The sequence below is a fragment of the Cicer arietinum genome, chromosome 1 (assembly GCF_000331145.2).
Source record: "Cicer arietinum cultivar CDC Frontier isolate Library 1 chromosome 1, Cicar.CDCFrontier_v2.0, whole genome shotgun sequence".
NCBI classification, from domain to species: domain Eukaryota; kingdom Viridiplantae; phylum Streptophyta; class Magnoliopsida; order Fabales; family Fabaceae; genus Cicer; species Cicer arietinum.
In genome coordinates, this window is record NC_021160.2 from 24,722,150 (window position 1) to 24,744,443 (window position 22,294).

Below are 22,294 nucleotides of genomic sequence, written 5' to 3' on the forward strand. Positions count from 1 at the left end.
AAACATGGGTCTGAATGTTGCGAACCTGCTGTCCGAAAGTCAGCCCGATCTAACCGTTAACGAATGCGCAATCGATGATTTTCTGATACTGGTTTAACAAATTCGGGAATGGAGTTACTCCTCTCTTTTCTCTTTTGGTGGTTGGCTTTTCTATCAAAGTGGTCTCTCTCTTTTTTCTCTCCTAAGCCTTTTTTTTTATATGGCAGAGTGTTTTTTTTGCAAGACGCCTGTTTTGTTTTTGTTTCCTTTTTATCAAAAATGATGAACTTTAAGCCACAAGTGGGAAGTTAAGCCTAGCGTTAAGGCAGAAGTGGGAACCAGAAGTGGGGAACGTTGGCAGAAGTGGAGAAAGTTAAGGGAACCTTAAGCCAGACGTGGGGAACGTTAAACTGGGTATAACGTAGTATTAAATGGAGAAAGTGATATTTCAACCTAAGAAATTTGTTTTTAACGGTTCCTTTTATTATTATTATTATTATTATTATTATTATTATTATTATTATTATTATTATTATTAAAATTAAAATAACACATTACAATAGTAACCGACTATCTTAATTTCTAATAAGGTAAAATATTAAAATAAAATAAAATATCTGGATGTTACATTTTATACCTGAGAGAATTTTTGAAATCTTTCTAAGCAGGGGTTGTTTGCCAATAATAACAACAATTTAAAAATTTTCATCTAAAGTCATACCTTGAGAGATGATCTCTTTAAAACCCATTGTCAGTTGTCTAGAATATGATAGTTGGACTCATACACCTTAATAAAATAATGGTAACTAATAATAAATAATAAATTAGAATCACCAACTTAACTGAAAACTACATTCATAAATATAGTTTACAACTTGTTTAGTAAATTCATAAAATATTACATCTTGAAAATATAGTAAGATGGTTTTATTACATCATACAATAAAACGTCAAATTTTAATTCCACAAGCTTGGAACGAATCTTCTTATGCTAAATTCATGTCTCATGTTCCTCCAGTGGCTAAATAAAAAAATAAATAGGGTGAGATAAAAATATCTTAGTGAGCTTTGAAAAATAAAGGGAAAAACAATCTCAAAGAGATCTATTATAAAAATGTATAAAACATGAAAGCAATTATTCATCTCAAGTTAAAACTCACTTTTAATTTTTGAAAAAGTTTTACTTATAAAATTATTATTATTATTATTATTATTATTATTATTATTATTATTATTATTATTATTATTTTATTCTGAAGAAAGAAATATTTGGTTTCTTATTCTTCAAAAGTTCATATGGAATTTATTTAGAATTTTGCTAATTGAAACACGATTTAAAAGGTAGCATGAAGTGTTTATAACTTCAACCCTAAAATACTTTTCAACATTTTATTCATTTAAAATTATTCTTGTTATTTCTTGAAGAGATCTCTTTTTTTCTTTCAACTACTCCATTTTGTTGTGGAGTCCTCAGCAAGAAAATTATGAAAAATGTCGTTGTCTTCAAAAAATTATTTGAAGTAAGACTTTTAAAATTATCCTCCATGGTCACTTCTAACTGAGATAGTATTTGAACATTTCTTATTTTGAACCTTCTTACAGAAATATTTGAAGACTTTGAAAGAATTATCCTTTTATTTTTTAAAAATAAAACCTGTATGAATCTTGAATAATTATCTAATATGATAAAATCATATTGCTTTCCACCAAGACTTGTGGTTTCCACATGACCAAATAGATCAATGAGAAGTAGTTCATGTGGTCTTTTAGTTTAAATTTTGTTTATCGAGTAGAAATTGATTTTCACTTGTTTGTCTCTTACACAAACTTCACAAATTTTTTCCTTTGTAAAAATTTACCTTGAACTAAATAATGATTTGACAACTTTGAAATAGCTTTCATACTTAAATGACTATCTCTTTTATGTCAAATCTATTTATCTTTTTCAGTTTCTATAAAACATGATTCGGTTTGAAGTTCATCTAAGTATAAAACATACATGTTCTTTTTTCTTAACTTAGAGAAAATATTTTTTTTCCAGATGATGGTTGTTTGACTTCGTATAAATTTGGTGACCGGATGGGCCATGGTGATAGTTGTAACATCCCAAATTTCATAATCAACTATTTTATTAATTAAATAGAATTTTAAAGAAATGACTTTAGTGTTAAAATTATTTTAGAATATATATTGATTAATTTTATGATTATTTGTCCTTATTAATTATATCTTTAGTTACTTAATTTATTTTCAAAAAATTATAATGGTATTTTAGCAATTTAGAGGACAAGATTTTAAGTGAGTTTACATATAGATTTGCATTAGATATTTGTGGTGATATTTTTGTGTTCGTTAAACTATATAATAAATATGTGCATAGTTATAATTTAATTATTTAATAATATTTACTATTTTAATTGTTTGTTTTATAAATAATTATCTTAAGATAGTAGTAATATTGTGATTAAGATCATTAAGTAAATGCAGATATTAAAAGATTCCCCATTTTTAATACTCATTTAACTCTAACGATTTTCACGACAATCATTAAGTAAACGCAGATATTAAAAGATTCCCCATTTTTAATACTCATTTAACTCTAATGATTTTCAAATTCCACACAGAGCATACTCAGACATATTCTCAAATTCAACCCACAATTCACACCAAATCACATCAATTCATTTTTTCACAAAATCCACACAAACACATCTCAAAATTTATAATCTTAATTATGAGCATGTCAAACACGACAAAATACAATTCATCACAATCCACCACTCAAACACATCAAATTTCATTTCCTCAAAACCACCCATAAATGAGTTAAATTCATTTTCCACAAAACACTCATCAATATCACCAAAAACCCAACTCTAAAATTTCACCCATAAAAGCATTAAATTCATTTTCTCCAAATCTACACTTCAACCCTAACAAATTTATTTTCCGCTCAACCCAAGATAAGTCCCTAAATGCAAACTAAAAATTTGGAAGGAGCCCTTATCTTATCGATAGCTTTAACGAGCGATTACGGTACCACGATTAATTCTGGTGAAAACTTCATTCGCGTCGTCGCTTCCAAAGTTGACTCACTAGCACCGTAGCGTGGTGGTGAGCAACTTTCCCTTCTATCACTTCTTGAAACGAAGCTTAGATCTAGGAGAAAAAGTGAAGGTTTGTGTTTGACGGTTTTGAAAACACCAACACCGTTTTTCTCCGTTTTTAAATCAAAGAAGAAGAATGAAGCTGAGAAATCCTTGCTTTCTCACTCACCCAGCCTTGGTTCCTTTTCTTGAAGCAAAAGGAAGCAACAAAAATGAAGAATGGAGAAGGAAGAAAGATGGGGTTCGCGAGGCAGGGAAAGGAATTGATTTTCTTTCTGTTTTCCTTTCTTCCTTTTTTCTTCCTTTCTATTTCCTTTTCTTTCTTTATATATATATATATATAACAAATATCTAAAAATATCTAGATATTTCATAAAATTACCATTTCACCCATCACTTCCCAAACTACTTTTTGTTAAAAATATCTACTATCATCGCAACTCAATTGACAAATACAATTTTCATCAACTCGAGATATTTTTAACAAAAATGCCCGATTTTAAATTCTTCGTAACATAAATAAATTATTCTTTGACAAAAGATTCACCGTACTTAATCTGATTTATTTATCGACGAATAATTTTAATTGGACATCAAAAGATATTTTTGGGCATTAAACTCACAAAATATGAATAACTTGGCTACAAAGCCTCAAAGTTTAATACCAAAATACATAAATTAGAATTTAAAACTATGGGTCTTACATTACTATCCCCCTAAAATTAGTTTCGTCCTCGAAACTTAAAGTATGAGTAACAATCCACACTAGGTTTGTACTCAAATTCAACGTACAAGTCACAACTTGTTTCACCCGGCCTACTCGAAGAAAGCGTTGCCTACTTCTTTTCAAAGAGTGCTTAATAACTCTACATACTACCATAGCCGGTAAGGCTCGTCCGTTCCATTCAACATGATTTTGTCTACTATCAACAAGAGATTAAGGATGATCAGTCCCTCAATTTGTCAATAAATAGCCAACAACCATGATGGTGGCTTGGACTATCTTAACTGAAATGTAATAGCGCCCCCCGCAACTTGCACTTAAGGTTATCCTAATGTACAAGCGGTCAACAATCTTCTCAAGGTCCACTAAGTTTCCTTTATTTTCCTATAACTTTGATCATGTCGATGAAGTACAATTGCCCATAGCTATGTCACATAGCCTCATTTACATCCACTTGGTACGAAACATCCCTTTGGTACCAAACCAAAACACTAAGTATGACACCAACACACTGAGCACTAAACAATCACTACAACCGAGAACTCCTAAATTTCTCTATTGTCCACAAATCCTCGATTTTTCTTTAGTCGTACAACTACGTCAAACCGTAGTGTCCTTATCAGTATGTTATTCCAATTATAACTTTAATAATTCTATCCCCACATCTGCTTGGTGATCCAAGCTTCCTCAAATATTTTTGAAATCATGCCAAAGACAATACTACTTAGGACACACAAACTTCCTTTCAGTTTAGTACTTCATTTCAAGAGACACATTTCCAACAAAATCTAACTTGAATTCCATTCACTGATTAAGACCTACACTGGTCTCATGCCTAACACCTCCAATTAATGTTTTACTAATCAATTTCCTACATACTTCGCAATTCTGGACAAACCCGAAAATAATTTTCCTACATCTACTGCCAATATTCATTCTGATACTTCTCAATTTCATCGCGTCCTTTTCTTTGCAGCTCGATGATTATCTCTTCATTATTTCGAAGTCATTACTTAGCTTACTCTTGTATGTCTTTTTCCAAAAAAATTTCTCTTCTTTGACAACCACAATTGGTACACACCATTGTGTGTCATATCCCAAAAGGTCATCCAACCTAACTGGATTTTCTTTTTTCTTTCCTCTTAGTATTAAATTTTCCTTCCTTCGAATAAGCTTGTAATCCTGGTCCTTAAGAATTCCTTCAACAATTAAAACAAAATCTTAATTCCTCCTAATATTAATGCTTCTTATGAAATATTCTTCATCTAAAATGTATCTCAAATACTTTTCACCTCTACCGTCATCCAATCGTCCATGTGGTCAACATCTAGAGTCCTTTATTTGCTTAGCTCATCTGCCATCATACTTCGTTTTTCTTGATTAAAGTGATTTCAATAAATCAAGCCTTACTAATTTCCACCGAACTTTTCCATTTCATGCTCAATTCTTTCTTACCAAACAAACATTTAACTCATTTGATTGACGAACACAATAATAACCCCCATGACATGCACTCAAGTAATGCCTTTATATCATTGGCATACCTTTATAATAATAATGTCTGAATTATAGGTGACATAATTTCTTTCCTGAATCTTTAATTGTCATAAGTTACATCTCTATGTGCTGCTCCAACAAGTTTTCTTGGCACATTTTCCAAAATTTTGTTCACTCGTTGGATTCTTATTCCTTCTCAACCTTCACCGAGATACAAACTGAAAGAATCCTAAAGAATTACCTTGCATTGTTCATCTAGTCACTTATTTAACTCTAATGATTTTCAAATTCTAATAATTTTTAATACTTATGTAATACTCATTTAACTCTAATGATTATTTAATACTTATTTAATACTTATTTAATCCTCATTTTTAATACTTAATTAACTCTAATGATTTTCAAATTCCACACAGAGCATACTCAGACATATTCTCAAATTCAATCCACAATTCACACCAAATCACATCACTTCATTTTTTCACAAAATCCACACAAACCCATCTCAAAATTTATAATATTAATTATGAGCACGTCAAACACGACAAAACACAAATCATCACAATCCACCACTCAAACACATCAAATTTCATTTCCTCAAAACCACCCATAAATGAGTTAAATTCATTATCCACAAAACACTAATAAATGATTAACGATAGCTTTAACGAGCAATTACGGTACCGCGATTAATTCTGATAAAAACTTTGTTCGTGTTGTCGATTCCAAAGTTGACTCAATAGCACCATAGCGTGGAGGTGAGCAACTTTCCCTTCTATCACTTCTTGAAACGAAGCTTAGATCTAGGAGAAAAAGTGAAGGTTTGTGTTTGACGGTTTTGAAAACACCAACACTGTTTTTCTCCGTTTTTGAATCAAAGGAGAAGAATGAAGCTGAGAAATTCTTGCTTTCTCACTCACCCAGCCTTGGTTCCTTTTCTTGAAGCAAAAGGAAGCAATAAAAATGAAGAATTGAGAAGGAAGAAAGATGGGGTTCGCGAGGCAGGGAGAGGAATTGATTTTCTTTTTGTTTTCCTTTCTTCCTTTTTCCTTCCTTTCTATTTCCTTTTCTTTCTTTATATATATATATAACAAATATCTAAAAATATCTAGATATTTCATAAAATTATCATTTCACCCATCACTTCCCAAACCACTTTTTGTTAAAAATATCTACTCTCGTCGCAACTCAATTGACAGATACAATTTTCATCAACTCGAGATATTTTTAACAAAAGTGTCTGGTTTTAAATTCTTCGTAAGATAAATAAATTATTCTTCGACAAAAGATTCACCGTACTTAATCTGATTTATTTATCGATGAATAATTTTAATCAGGCATCAAAAGATATTTTTTGGCATTAAACTCACAAAATATGAATAACTTGGCTAAAAAGCCTCATAGTTCAATACCAAAATACATAAATTAGAATTTAAAACTATGGGTCTTACAGTGAATTTGAGAGTTTTCGTTATTAATGTATTTTAAAATAGTAATGACTTAAATTAATTTTTTTAAATATTAGTTTTGAAATATTGGCATTAAACTCACAAAATATGAATAACTTGGCTAAAAAGCCTCATAGTTCAATACCAAAATACATAAATTAGAATTTAAAACTATGGGTCTTACAGTGAATTTGAGAGTTTTCGTTATTAATGTATTTTAAAATAGTAATGACTTAAATTAATTTTTATAAATATTAGTTTTGAAATATTGGTAATACGTTAGTAATGAAATTCTATTAACAAAATTAGTTCTGGTAATAGTGGGTTTTATTTAATAATAATAATAATGATAGTAATAATAATAATAATAATAATAATAATAATAATAATAATAATAATAATAATAATGATAACAACAACAACAACAATAATATTGTCTCCCTTCTATTCCTCATTTAGGCCCAACACTAAGAAAATAATACTGAAACCCTAGTCGCTACTACGAATCCTATTTCACAAACCCTTTTATAAATAAAACCAAAATCCTAGCAACCATCACCATCACCTCCTCTTTTTCGGCATCAAAAGCTTATAACTTATTTTCCTTGTGAACGACTTGGTGGGGCTTAGAGCTTTGTACTAGGAAGAAAAGAGGCCAAGGTAAGGGCTTTTCCCCACATAACTATTATTAGGCCGTTAGTTGAGTGACATGAAATAAATAATCGTGATCACTTGTATTTTAAAAGAAATAAATGTAGACTAATAAAACCCCAATTTTTGTGAGGTTGAATTTAACATTTGACTCATATGTAGTAAAGTATCAAATTTTATGCGATGTATGATAAACAAAATTTAACTCTTATTATGTATATTAGTTGGAGTGCGAATTTTATTGTTATATATCTTAAAGTGTTAATTTTTATGGCCTATATGATATCAAATTTTTATCTCTATGTGTATGTGGTGATAGTCATAATTTTTATCATTATTTGTCTATGAATATGTGATACTCTTGATATGGATGTGTGTATGTGTTCTTAATGATGTGTGAATAAGGTGATGATTTTAAAAAAATGATTTTTGAATGCACATGGCATAATTCTTAGTGGGTTGTGTGGGAATATATCTATTGCATACTACATCTTCATGGCATAGCATATGCAATTTCGTGGAAGTTGCCTTAGTGACAGGTTTATATCCGAATCATGTAGTTTTAGGAGCATTCATCATGCCTATGTATTGATATAAAATTTATTAGTTTGTTCATTTTTTTCTTTTAAATGGGAAGTTTTTACTTTATGAGTTTTGTGTTATTCTTCTATATGTCTTGCTTTGGTTTGACGTGGATGATGGAAAAAATTGACCCTTACTACAACATTTTAGGTACTAATGAGTTCGAGGAGATTCAAGAGTAGTTAATGAGTATTGACGTGTGGCGAACGCGGGGTAAACATGAGTTTTTCTTTCAAGACGATTTTGTAAGAATGGAAGTGTCCAATTTTTTTAAGTTATTTTAAATCTTTTGTCATAAAATTTTAAAATATACTAGAATTCTAGGAATACGAAAGTGGTTCTCTTCTATTAAGAATAATTGTTGATGACTCTTCATCATATGCATATTTTCCCACTGTTTTAGTCTTATTTATCCTCAATCATCAGTTAAATTAAGGATTTATTTGATATATTTTGTTGATTTTTGTTCTTTGAGTTAATAAAGTGTTTTGTGTTTTATTTCAGTGATTAAGTAGAAATTTTTCGTAATTTTACATTGCGTTATGTTTTGGTGCAGTACTGAATTTTGGTGAGAAATCAACATGACATATGTAGAGTATTGCAGCCATATCGGGAGTTTTAGATGTCCAATTGGAGTCACACCAAGTGCAAATGAAAGCTAAGATCCATAGCTACAACTTTCATGAAGACACCAGAACCAAATTCAGAATCGAAAGAGGAGAAAAATGTAATATACGTCGGACGGCAGATGTTGAGCGCTTGGAGCACGCCCAAGCGCGCCTGAAGCGCTTTTTCCAGCATCTGCTACTGCCCAAACGCGCCTGGAGCGCGCGACCTGCACCAACAACCAAAAAAGCGCAGATTTTTACTGTTTTAGGGATCTTTTTCACTCTTGGAAAGTTGAGAGACTTGTGCCCTAGCATAGAAACTCAAAGACGGCTATTTCTAACATCATTGGAGCAGTTTTATCAAGAATCAATCATGAATCCTTCTTGTAATTCTTCTCTAATCTCTATCTCTTTTATCTCTGTCATGAGTAACTAAACCCTATTTGTTAGGGATGAGTGTAACAAGATGAAACCCTTATTTTTATGATTTGATTTCTAGTTATATGAATGAGTTTATTGAATTGTTTTTCTCATCTCTGTGCTTAATGCTTTTTATTGCTTGATCAACATTAAAATGTTCTACGATTTGTATTTTGAAACGGAAGTGGACTTTACAAATGCTTGAGATGAGAAATTCATGAATTTGTAGTCTAGACATAGGTGCAGGTCATGAAACCAATTAAATTAGTTGCAAAGCAATAATTTACAAGAGAATTTCTATACGGTAATGCTTAATTCTAATCTTAAATCTACTAAGGAATTAGGGGTTACTTTGGAATTAAAGGTTCTGTCACTAAGACATTAGGGCAAGAATAATAAAGAGAATTTGGTAATAATTCAATAACTAGGATCAAATTAGACACCAAGGTTGGATTCGAAGTGAAACTCATCCCTGACATTTTTCTCAATTTATAAAAGATCAATTTTACTACTGCTGTCAATTTTAAATATTATTTCAATCAACTTGGGAACTTTTTGTTCAATTTTAGTAACTAAATATAATTCAATAGTAAAACGCAATCCTTGAGTTCGACACTCGGTACTACCGTTTTATTATTACTTGCAACGATTCAGTACACTTGCTGAAACGCTATCAATTGTCTTCGTATTATTCTAGTTTTGAATAAATATTTTCTTAATGATATTGAATAACGTAATTGTTACTATTTATGTAAAATGAATAAATGTTAATTATTCAATAAATGTTCTGGATTAAAAATCTGAGGCGTTACAATAGTGGTGACCGGATGGGCCATGAAATGATGCCATGTGATTTGTTGGTTCATCTTATCCTTACGGGGATTATCGCGTCGTGTTGATCTGTGAGAGATCCCACTCTAGAATGTGCTGATCTCTGAGCGATTACACTCTACAAAACAGTGTAAGGCCTGTGATAGGCGACACTTTAGTAAATCGTGCAGACCTGTGATGGGTGGCACCTTGGTAATTAGTACAAGCCCTGTGATAGGCGTAACAATTATGATTTACGCTCCTTTGAGGAGGGCTTTGGTTGAAATTCCAGAATCATGCATTTTGGCATATATGCATTGCATTCGGGTGCTTGGTACGCGAGTCATGTTTGATATATTGTGATGATTGTGTATACATACTCAATTGTTGTTTGTGATTGTGCCGTATTTGGTAAGTGTGATGATTGATTTTGTGTTGTAAGTGTTGAATGATTTCAAAACGTTTTAAAAACTGAAAATCTGCATTTTTTGCAGTTGTATTTGAATACGACAGTGCTGTATGCGAATACGACATCACAAATTTTGCCACTAACTTGCATTGTATTCAGATACGAGATTTCTGTATTCAGATACGACAAGATAATTTTTGCCACTGACTTGCACTGTATTCGGATACGACAACATAAGTTTTGCCACTGACTTGTTCTATCTCGTATCCGACTACATCATGTCTCGTATTCGATTACAGTTGTGCTAAATTTGCTATTGACTTATGAATTAGCACTGTATTCGAATAAAAGGATGCTGTATTCGAATACGACATTGCAGTTTTGTTAAAAACTTCATTTTTCAACTCTGATTATGCATGTTTGGCATATGAAAACCCTTTCAAGGAGTATGCTAAGTTGAAAGGTTATTTTGTGCATTTGAAATTTAAATGGGAAGTGATATTTGTTAATTTCGGTTGGTGACCCTTTATAATTATTGTTGAAATTTGGGCTTTGCCCTCACATAAGAACCAAGATCATCCTACCGGTTAGTACCCAGGAGATGGGAAGGTAGTTAGTCATACCATACCGATGTTGTGTCAAAAGGATCTTACGGGACGCGTGAAGATCACCCGGGTTGTATAGTTTTTGTAGCATGATTAGATTAGATGGTTGTATAGGGGCTATATGTCTTTCTTTTGCGGTTGTAGTTACTTTATTTTGGAAGATTGTACCTACGCTAAACCGACGCTATTACCAAAATCAAAACATTCGACGCTAAATATGTCAGTTGACACGTCAGCTGAGAAAAAAAAGTTGCGTCGGATGGCCGACGCTAATGTCAACAAAAGAAGTCAACAACAAAATTTTGGGTTGCAACATCATGAGATGCAGTTGCAAGGACTCCAAGGTGCATGCTCTGACCAGAAATCACAGATAAATGCATGCAGCTCTGAGGCGAAGCGAGATGCCTCACTACAACGCGTAATTCTCCATTGTTTCCTCTAAACATAAAATCTTGTTTAGTTTTAATGTTTGCATAGTCAAACAGAAAACATTGTATGACTTTACAGTATATGATGATTTTTTGAACCATATCAAGGAAACCAAGAAAAAGGAAACATCAAATGAATACCTCAGAAACACAAAAGTATCTCCAACAACTAATCTTTTGGAAGTCACAAAAGTACTCCGTCCAGTTGTTATTAAGTGTCGACGCGGTTGACCTGAACACAAAGGAAATGCGAGACTAAGCATATTTTTTGTTTTGCAGTGATAAAAAATGATTTTGATTGAATTGGTTTTAGTTGAAAATAAATTAAATGTAACGTGATTTATGTTTAGAATGAAGATAAGAATGAGAACTCTAGATACTTGTAAATTAGAGCTCTAACTCCAGATTTTATCAATGATCCAACAATAGGAAGTGTTGGCACTTCCAAGTTAAGCACATCATAGTCCCAAATGTTGTTACCAACAAAACAAAAACCAATGATTACATGTATTGGTTAAAAACCATTATTAGCCTAATAGAACTCTAACTCCAGGTTTTGATGTCTCTGCAACCTCAAATGAGGCCTTATCAACCACATTCAATCACAATTCTATGTCATTTTAAAGAAGTGATAAAACATCATACTAGCTCAGATTTGAGCAACTCAATCATCTCCTATAAATATGAGATATGATATTTCAGTGCCTGAAAATAAAAATTAGAAATTTGGTGAGATAAAAGACCAAGTAAAAGTCTCATTTAATTAGAAATTATTGCTTTATTACCTCTCGTCTTTGAAGCTCAATAGACCGAGCCAATGCTTGTCTTCGTGTCAACAAGCTTTTGGGTCTTGTAACCTGCGGATGGAAGTAGAAGCATGTGTAGATATTTTCCCTTTCACAATTATCTTTACGACCTCTCGATATTTCCAGTGTAGATGCATGTTTTCTATGGTGCCAGCATAAACATCTCGCCTCCTTGAAAATCTCATGCTTTTTAACTTTTTCTTGTATAATAAATTGTACAAAAGCAACTGCTCATAAAGCTATAATAAATTGGTTGTTCTTACCTAGAAGTAAATATGGCTTCATACTCAGACCAATCTTCCTAAACAAAAATCTCTCTTCATTAGTTAATGTCTCCAAATCAGATGGAAGGTCTGCTGGTTCCAAATCACCCTATATTTTTGCTAAATCCTTCTCAGCCTTCTTGAACCTTGCTTTTGCCTATGACCATATAAAGTTAGATATGGTAACAACAGATAGTCTTTGAGAAGTTATTTCAGTTGGTCTCTTGTAAGTTGTAACTTACCAGAGCTAGTTTCTTCTCATGATTTCTGATTAAAGAAGAAAGTCTATCCAAGGTGGATTCTCTCATCATTTTCTCAGCTTCTTGTTTACTTGGCTGGTGTCCCCAGTTGGTGGTTGCTGCCCTAGTCTCAGCAAGAGTTCCCCCGGTCAGTTTCTGCAAATACATGAAACAAATAATTTATTCACTTTAATATGCCACAGGATAAATTATGAATAAGAACAGCTGTCAAAACATTTATGTGTCAACTGCCAACAGACCTTACAATCTTAAAGGACTAACAAATGTGGTGGTTAACCTCCTAAATGCATGAACATTACAAAAGTATAACTGCATTCTATCTTTTGGGTATTCTTAATTAAATGATTTTTTTTATGGGACCTAAAACTCATTAAAACAAATATAGATTAGTATTCAAATATACAAATATATGAATCAGTATCATAAAACATATATATTTTATTAGTATTCCAATATAACTATATAAGAAAAGGGATCAAGAATCAGAAATGGGAAGACCACTAATTTACATGTTTATTGTGACCTAACATCGAAGCCCTTCTTTCAACAGTAAAGCTAACCTGTGACAAGTGAGAGCATGCAGCCTCAACTTCATTGGCATACCATGACTTCCCAAGGGATTTTCTGACAATAAACCTCAAAGTCTTGACTGGTAATAATCCCAACGATGCTATTAAGTAGCTAGCAGCAACAACTAGAATTTGTGATCTGAAATCGCATTAACCATTAGTCATTTCAAATAACATACATAATTTTTAAATGAAAATTGTCATTAGTTAGCTTTGATGATAAGTTGATAACTGTTACCAACAAGAGATAGATAATTACCAATTTTTTATACGAAATTTATGTGAAGATTAAACTTAAAATTGTTTTATGTGTAAATTGATCAAGATACTGCTTTAATTTAATCAATCCATCACAGTACCTTAAGCAAAAGAAATGAAATTGAATCAAATGGGCATATTAGAGTGCAATTGGTACCAAACCTAATATTTTGACAGGAAAATCCAAAGAGAAAAACAACAAACAACAAACTCCAAATTCTTTTTCAACTGCAAAATAAAGACAACAATGAGTTTAACCAAATCAGGTTGCAGACATTCACACTTTGAGAGACAAGATAGGTAGAAAAGGGTTTGTTGAATATGATTTCGCAAGGTTGTTCTAATGACATGGAACATTCATCGTTGAGTTGGGAAAAAAGGATAAGCATACACCTCAAAATTACAAAGAGAAACACAGTAAAAACCATAGAGAAATAAAATAATGTTCAATCAAGAATCAAATTACGGTTTAATTCAAAGAGAAACAAAAGAGGGTAGTATCTTGCAGTAAGAAGATAGGGTTACCTGGAGCAAAGAGCAAGGGGCAACCTATCTTACTAATAATAAGAAAAGGGGTGAGATAGGCGACATGTAGCTTGCTTCCAAGCCGGCCCGGCCGCGAGGAATCAAGAGATCTTTGACGGTGCTGACTTTCTCCAGTGATGGAAGAAGGTGCCCAAAAGTGACGAGCAGTCGCGATCGAAGGAAGGAGATGAGTTGCACTCAGCTTGAAGGAGAGGTCATTTAGGGATTGAAGGGGTTTCTATTTTCCCTGATTTTATTTTCGTTCCCTTTCTTCTTTTTTACTTATGAAGACGTGTTCCCTTTCTTTTAACTATAATAATAATAATAATAATAATAATAATAATAATAATAATAATAATAATAATAATAATAATAATAATAATAATAATAATAATAATAATAATAATTAATAAGCAAATTTACTCTTATTTTTATAGTTTCTCTTATTTTTTTTAAACGAGAATGATAAATAAAAAATCATAAAATTTAATTTTACAATCTAAGTATTCATCTGATTTTATTAAAGAATTCAATTTTAAAAAATCATAAACTTTGTGTCGGCCATTCCGACGCTATATATTAATATAAAAAATAAAATAAACAAACTAGCGTCTGTATTATTTTAGTTAGCGTCGGTCACACCGACGCTACCCTTTGAGGATATTGAAACATAAAATTTGTCACGTTAGCGTCGGTCGGGCCGACGCTACACCAACGCTAGTTAGCGTCAGAGTCGGAGGCCTACGCTAGATATGGCAGCTAAAATGCAATTTTCTAGTAGTGATAGCTTATGGGCTTTGATAATTGTTTTAACAAGGTCTGATAATGTGCCCCAATATTTCCGTTGGAAACACAATGGTCGAATCTTTCATGGGTCTTCTAATGAGGGGGATGTGCTTACCTCCAACGAAAATTTGATATCAAAGGGTAAATTGAAGCATAATTTAAAGGTGAGTTACGAAATTTGATATATCATATATGGGTAACCCGTTTATCACAGTAGTTATTGAATCGAGTGAGATCGGGTGATGTATTTTGAAAAAAATAGAAAAATATGTTATATATCGGTCATTGGATTTGGACCTACTTGAATATTAATAGGGGCGTGCAAAAATATAGTTATTTGAATCATATTGATAAATTGGATTGTATTATATCATAAAAACACTAAACCATTAAAAGGGTTCATGAATTGAACCACATATTTAAAAAAATTCGGTTAATCAAACTTAATTCAAAAACTATTTTAATAATTTTAAATTTTTTTTTAACTTCAATTAAGTTTTTTTTCTTGTAAAATTTTTGAAATTTATTTTTCTCAAAAGAAAATTTAAGAAATACCGAAACTTTTTTTTTTCAAAAAAAATTAAATGATTTTTTATTGAAAATATTTTTAGAAAAAAAAATTGAAACTTTTTTCTTGAACTTTTTATCTATTTTTCTCGAAAAAACATTCCTAAAAAAATAAAAATAAAAAATTTGTCAAAAGAATTTCAAAATTATTTTTTCGAAAAAATTTTTCATCAGGAAATTTTTTATATTTTTTTCTCGAAAAAAAATTGATATTTTTTTAGCAAAAGAATTTCAAAATTCTTTTTTGAAATCCATTTTAACTAAACATTTTTTCAAAATAGTAAACTAGTTTATGTTTATAGATAAGTTTTAAATCGGTTCAAAACTGCACTGAATATGATTTAAATGTGATTTTTAATAACTAAACCAAACAATTAATGTAGTCCAATGCAGTTCGATTTTTGCACCATGAACACCCATAAATACTACATACTATAACCTAAACTCTAGACTGGGCGTCCGACAAATAACTCAAATATTGATGAGGAGTGCAAAATCTTACAAGGGCGAAACATGCACATCTTTTTATTCTTCACATTATCTTCGGTGATGATTTGTTGTTGAAAGTATTAGGAAACACAAGAAAAGTAGAGGTTTGATATTGTGTTGACCATTTTTAAAACCTTCTTAGTTAGTTTAAAATAGATTCTTTCTCAAAAGTTTCTCTTTTGTTAAAACAAAAATACGTACCACAAAAGATAAGACATAAAGAATCTACAAAATTTAAAGAGATAAATGAGAAGAAAAAACACACAAGGATTTCAATTCTAGCTCGCAACAACTGTTGTTACAACGTAGTCATGTCTCTCCATGCTTTGAGTATTCTCTAAGCTACTCCAAACTATGTATTGTTTCCTTGCCTCTCCAGTCTATATTGTAATGCCTCAACAAGCAACTAGAAGTATAGTCTCTAAATTTCACAAGAATACTTACAGACCTTGCCTCTTGAGTTTGTATTGTAATACCTCGACATGCAACTAGAATTCTAATATCTGAATTTATCAAAACTACTAGAAGACCTTGCCTCTTAACTGGTTATTATAATTCCTCAATAGGGAACCAAAAGCACGTTCTCTGGTTTTGACAAGAATATTGGCAAACCTTGCCTCTTCAGTTTAATTTATACAGAACTTCTTCAAGTTCCATGTATTGTTCTACCTAGCATAAATAACAAACAAAACTAACAAAGAAAATATTGAGACACAATTACCAGAAGATTAGACAAAACTTCTTTCTTGGAGTGAAATGATTCAGTAATCCTTTGTACATTGATCTTGCTATCAGATGATTAGTATGCACTACAAGAAACTTACCATATACCTACGGTTGCTTTTAGTTATGGCCCTTAAAACTCATGGTATAAGTGTCGTATACCTACGAAAACAATGAACCGTGGGTATAGTACCTCACACTACGCCCATTTTAACAGCTCCCATTTTACAGTGCTTGCTCAACACAAGCGCTGTTGTAAATATATTTTAAAAATAACGGAGCCTTTTACAGCGCTTTTGTTGACAAGCGCTATAAAACAAGCGCTGTTGTAGGTCATATAACGTTTGCGCATAACGTTAAAAGGCTTTTGCAGCGCTTGTCAAAAAAGCGCTGTAAAATGAAGCGCTTTCGCATATCAGTTACAGCGCTTTTTTCACAAGCGCTGTAAACACATGCGCTTCCAAATATTTGAACTACCTAATACAGCGCTTTTTGCACAAGCGCTGTAAAATTCATGCGCTTTCATTGAATTTAACTACCTATTACAACGCTTTTTTCACAAGCGCTGTAAACTACATCTTTCAAATAATTATATACGTTGGAAACCCTCATATCCTCTACATCTTTCAAATAATTATATATGTTGGGAACCCTAATATCCTCTACGTACTGTGCGACCATCTACGTTGTCTCAGGTATTTTTTACACATGATCTGTTATGTTTTGTTATATATATATATATTGTCAAAAACTCATACCACATGATCTGTTCTGTTTTGAAATTGTTAGTTGATATTGGTTTCTTTTTGAAACTTGTTGATATGTTTTGAAAGCTTATTATTTTTGTTACTGCATTTATATAGGTGGTATAATATGGATAGGAAATGGATTTCAGCCAATCGATTGTCAAAAGAGTATGAAATTGGAGTGAAGGAGTTTGTTGAGTTTGCAGTGAAGAATGCAAAAGATCCAAATAGAGTAGTTTGTCCTTGTTTAAAATGTTGTTTTGGAAAACGTGTTAGAGAAGATGAATTAGAAGGACATCTAGTATGTAATGGAATTGATCAAAGCTACACATGTTGGATAAGACATGGTGAGAAAAAAAAAGGAAACATTAATTTTGAGAATAGTTCTACATATGCTTCAACTGATTTCGATACAGATACATATGAGCCGGACCGAGTTGATGAGATTGCAAAAGCAGTTGAAGAAGATCTTCGAGATTGTCCTAAAATGTTTGAAAGTTTGTTGAGTGATGCAGAGAAAGAATTATATAATGGTTGTACTAAATTCACAAGACTGTCAGCGATATTAAAGTTGTACAACTTAAAAGCGAGTAATGGATGGTCTGATAAAAGCTTTACGGAATTATTAACACTCATAAAAGATATGTTGCCAGATGATAATGAACTTCCCAGTCGAACCTACGAGGCTAAACGGATTTTGTGTTCTATTGGAATGAGTTACGAAAGGATTCATGCGTGTCCTAACGATTGCATTTTATTTCGAAACGAATATGAACTACTTAAGGCGTGTCCGAAATGCAATGTCTCTCGATATAAGAAGAAAGAATCTACTCCAGCAAAAGTCGTGTGGTATTTTCCTATAATACCAAGATTTAGGCGCATGTATCGCAGTGAAGAAGATTCAAAACACTTGACATGGCATGCAGATGAAAGAATTAGAGATGGAATGTTTCGACACCCTGCAGATTCCCCACAATGGGCAAAAATTGATCACGAGTATCCTGAATTCGGGATAGAGTCAAGAAATCTAAGACTTGCACTTTCTACTGATGGAATGAATCCACATGGTCTTCAAAGCATCTCACATAGCACGTGGCCTGTGATTTTGGTAATATATAACCTACCTCCATGGTTATGTATGAAGCGTAAGTTTATGATGTTGTCTCTGTTAATTTCTGGACCCAAACAACCGGGGAATGATATCGACGTATACTTGACTCCTTTAATTGAAGATTTAAAAATTCTGTGGGAGACAGGTGTGGAAGTTTATGATGGGTATAGGAAAAAGTGTTTCAATTTGAGGGCTATGTTGTTCGGCACAATTAATGATTTTCCAGCATATGGTAATTTATCAGGATATAGCATTAAAGGTCAGTGTGCATGTCCTATATGTGAAGAGAGTACAAATTGGATGCGGTTGAAACATTGTAAGAAGAATGTGTTTCTTGGACATCGTAGATTTTTACCTTATAGTCATCAGTATCGTGGGTGGAGAAATGCATTCAATGGAAAATCAGAGGAAGGTAAAGCTCCTTTAGCACCGACTGGATATCAAATACTTGAAAAAGTACAAGGTTTGACCAATAAATTTGGCAAACCTTTTGCGGGAGAGCTGGTGAAAACTGGGTGGAAGAAAAAGTCAATTTTCTTTGAATTGCCATATTGGAAGTCATTGTATGTAAGACATTTCCTCGATGTGATGCATATTGAAAAAAATGTATTTGAAAGTGTTATTGGTACGTTACTCAATGTTCCAGGAAAGTCTAAAGATGGCGTCAATGCAAGATTGGACTTGGTCGATATGGGAATAAGAAATGAACTGGCTCCAGTAAAGAAAGGAAATCGCACATATCTACCTCCAGCCGCTCATACTCTATCTAGAAAGGAAAAAATTGTTTTATGTAAATTTCTACACGAAGTTAAAGTTCCAGAAGGATACTCTTCGAACATTAAAAATTTGGTTTGTATGAAAGACCTCAAGTTAAAAGGTTTGAAGACCCATGATTGTCATATTATAATGGAGCATTTGCTACCAATAGGTATACGTTCCATTTTACCTGAAAAAGTTCGACTAGCCTTAACTAGATTATGTTTCTTCTTCAGGGAAATTTGTAGTAAAGTGATCGACCCTCAGAAATTACCGACATTGCAGAGGGAAATTGTTGTTACTTTGTGTGAGCTTGAAATGTATTTCCCACCATCGTTTTTTGATATAATGGTTCACCTTACTGTTCATCTGGTTAAGGAGACACAACTTTGTGGGCCAGCTTATATGAGATGGATGTATCCGATAGAACGATATATGAAAATATTAAAAGGGTACGTAAAAAGTAGAAGTCGACCAGAAGGTTGTATTGCTGAACGATACATTGTTGAAGAGGCTGCTGAATTTTGTACTGAATATCTGTCCAATGTTGAATCCATAGGGCTTCCCATGTCTCGTCATTCGGGAAGACTATCAGGAGAAGGGATAACTGGAAGGAGACTACTGACTATATCAAGGACAGAATGGGAGCAGGCACAATTGTATGTTCTGCACAATGATGATGAGGTTCAACCGTATGTTACAATACACATTGATCAGTTATCTCGTTTGAACATGAATAGGAATCAAAATTGGATAACTCGAGAGCACAATCGAAGTTTTGTAACATGGTTAAAAAATCACATAATGTCAAAATTTGATATAGACCCCGGATCAATTTCAAATAGATTGAGGTGGCTAGCAAATGGTCCGAGCTTACATGTCTTTTCTTACACTGGTTATGTTATTAACGGCTACACATTTTATACCAAAGAACAAGATGATCAGACCACTATGCAAAATAGTGGAGTCACTCTCGTAGCTGAAGCGATGCATGTTTCAAGTGCAAAAGACAAAAACCCAATATATGCAAATCTATCATATTTTGGGGTTATCGAGCGCATATAGACTACACAATGTTTCGTGTTCCCATATTTGGTTGCAAGTGGGTCGATAATAATAATGGCGTTCGGATTGATGAGTCAGAATTCTTGCTTGTCGATTTTAATAGGGTGGGATACAAAGACGAGCCTTTTATTTTAGCGTCGCAAGCTCAACAAGTGTTTTATGTCACTGATCCTTCTGATGATAAATGGTCTGTTGTCCTATCGACCAATAAAATAAGTGATGATAACAATAATGATGAAGATGTTGGTAATGATCTTTTATTTGCAACATCACAACAACCACATGAAATTGATTCAACTGATGATGGTTTATATCTTAGAGATGATCATGATGAGGGAATTTGGATTAATCCATCGTTTCGTATTGTAAATGGACAAACAAATGTGAATGCCACCAGGAAAAGAAGAAGGGCATCTTAATGTATATGTTTAATTGTTTTATATAAGCTATGCATGTAATCTGAATTATTGTGATAAATATGAATATAATCTGAATTATTGTGATAAATATGCAAGTAATTTGAATTGAGTGTTTTATACTAATATGGCAGAATAGCAAATTAAGTCACTTATATAATTTGAATGGTTTATATCCTAGTTAAAACATCCACTACGCGAAAAACTGCATTTTACAGCGCTTTTTTTAATCCATTTACAGCGCTTTTTCAAAAAAAACAAGCGATGTGGAATCGAGCGCTGTAAATGATATAACAGCGCTTTTAAAAAAGCGCTATAAAACATGCAAATATAACGTGCGCTTGTTATGCACATTTTACAGCGCTTTTTCAAAAAAGCGTTGTAACATGCACCCCATTATATGAGTTATGGGTCTGCTTTTAGAGCGCTTTTTAACACAAGCGTTGTAAAATGCACACCCATAATATGAAATAATGGATCTGCATTTTACAGCGCTTTCTCACGAAAGCGCTGTAAAATGTACACCATTAAAGCGCTTTACAACAACATTTTATAGCGCTTTTTAAAAAAAGCGCTGTAAAATGTGTTTTTTTTTTAAACGCTGTAAATTAATTATTTGAAATGAAAAGCGCTTTTTAGCTTTTTATGGCATTTTTTTTTAGAAAGCGCTGTCTTTTATCTTTGTATCCAAAATTATTTTGATCCAAAATCACTTCACAATTAGTGCACACAACAACAAAACATATTCAAATACCATAAGCAGTTCACACAATCAGTAGAACAGAAATCAGAACTCTGTAACTTAATTAACATATATGTAACTATGTAACTCTGTAATTTACAACCTAATTAACTACATTCAGATACATATATAAAACCTAATTTACAACCTAATTAACTACATTCAGATACATATATATATAACCTAATTTAGAACCTAAACTACATTTGAAATCAGAACTCTGTAACTTAATTAACATATATGTAACTATGTAACTCTGTAATTTACAACCTAATTAACTACATTCAGATACATATATAAAACCTAATTTACAACCTAATTAACTACATTCAGATACATATATATATAACCTAATTTAGAACCTAAACTACATTTAGATCCATATGCATGTTCATATATTGTGTCCTATGATCATTTACATATAATAACTAACAAAATATACATAATATGCACTAGCTACCATATAATATTCAGATCCCTTGCCCAGCAGCAAGCTATTTCCCAGAAAATCAAATAATTTGCATGTCAAGCACATACTGACACCAGTCTTCCTTTAATTCCATCAGATCTTCCTCAGAATATGATGGACTGGAATTGTCAAAGTACTGCAATATAAAAATTGAACATATTATATTAAGTTAGTATCAAATATATAGATAATTTATATATGAAAATCATATAATGAAAATACCGTACCGTTTCTGGGATAATAGTTTTATTCTTCTCAACAATCTCCTTCATGAATCTCAATACGTAGTACCCACAGTCGATGTTATTTGTTTGACGAGGGCACTTTATTGGGATCCATGTAATGTTATTAGACTTTTGCTTCGACACTTTAACACCTCTTTGAGCTCGAAAAACTTTTAAGGCACTATCGAATGAATAAATGTGATTATTAGAGCGTGAATATATATATATATATATATATATATATATATATA

The 22,294-nt window shown here is 32.2% G+C and overlaps 1 long non-coding RNA gene across 5 annotated transcripts; it reads right to left on the reverse strand.

The window, feature by feature from the left end:
• Nucleotides 1-985: 985 nt before the first annotated feature.
• LOC101491742 (uncharacterized) lies at nucleotides 986-14,235 on the reverse strand. 5 transcript variants are annotated; one of them, XR_003470242.2, is made up of 8 exons: nucleotides 13,950-14,235; nucleotides 13,158-13,305; nucleotides 12,580-12,732; nucleotides 12,338-12,494; nucleotides 12,054-12,245; nucleotides 11,649-11,973; nucleotides 11,410-11,500; nucleotides 986-1,000 (listed from the first exon to the last, which is right to left on the reverse strand). It is a non-coding gene; the product is annotated as an uncharacterized lncRNA (long non-coding RNA). The 5 variants fall into 5 exon arrangements; XR_003470240.2 differs by lacking the exon at nucleotides 986-1,000 and adding an exon at nucleotides 11,243-11,278; XR_012161718.1 differs by lacking the exon at nucleotides 986-1,000 and having other exon boundaries at nucleotides 11,243-11,500.
• Nucleotides 14,236-22,294: the final 8,059 nt, after the last annotated feature.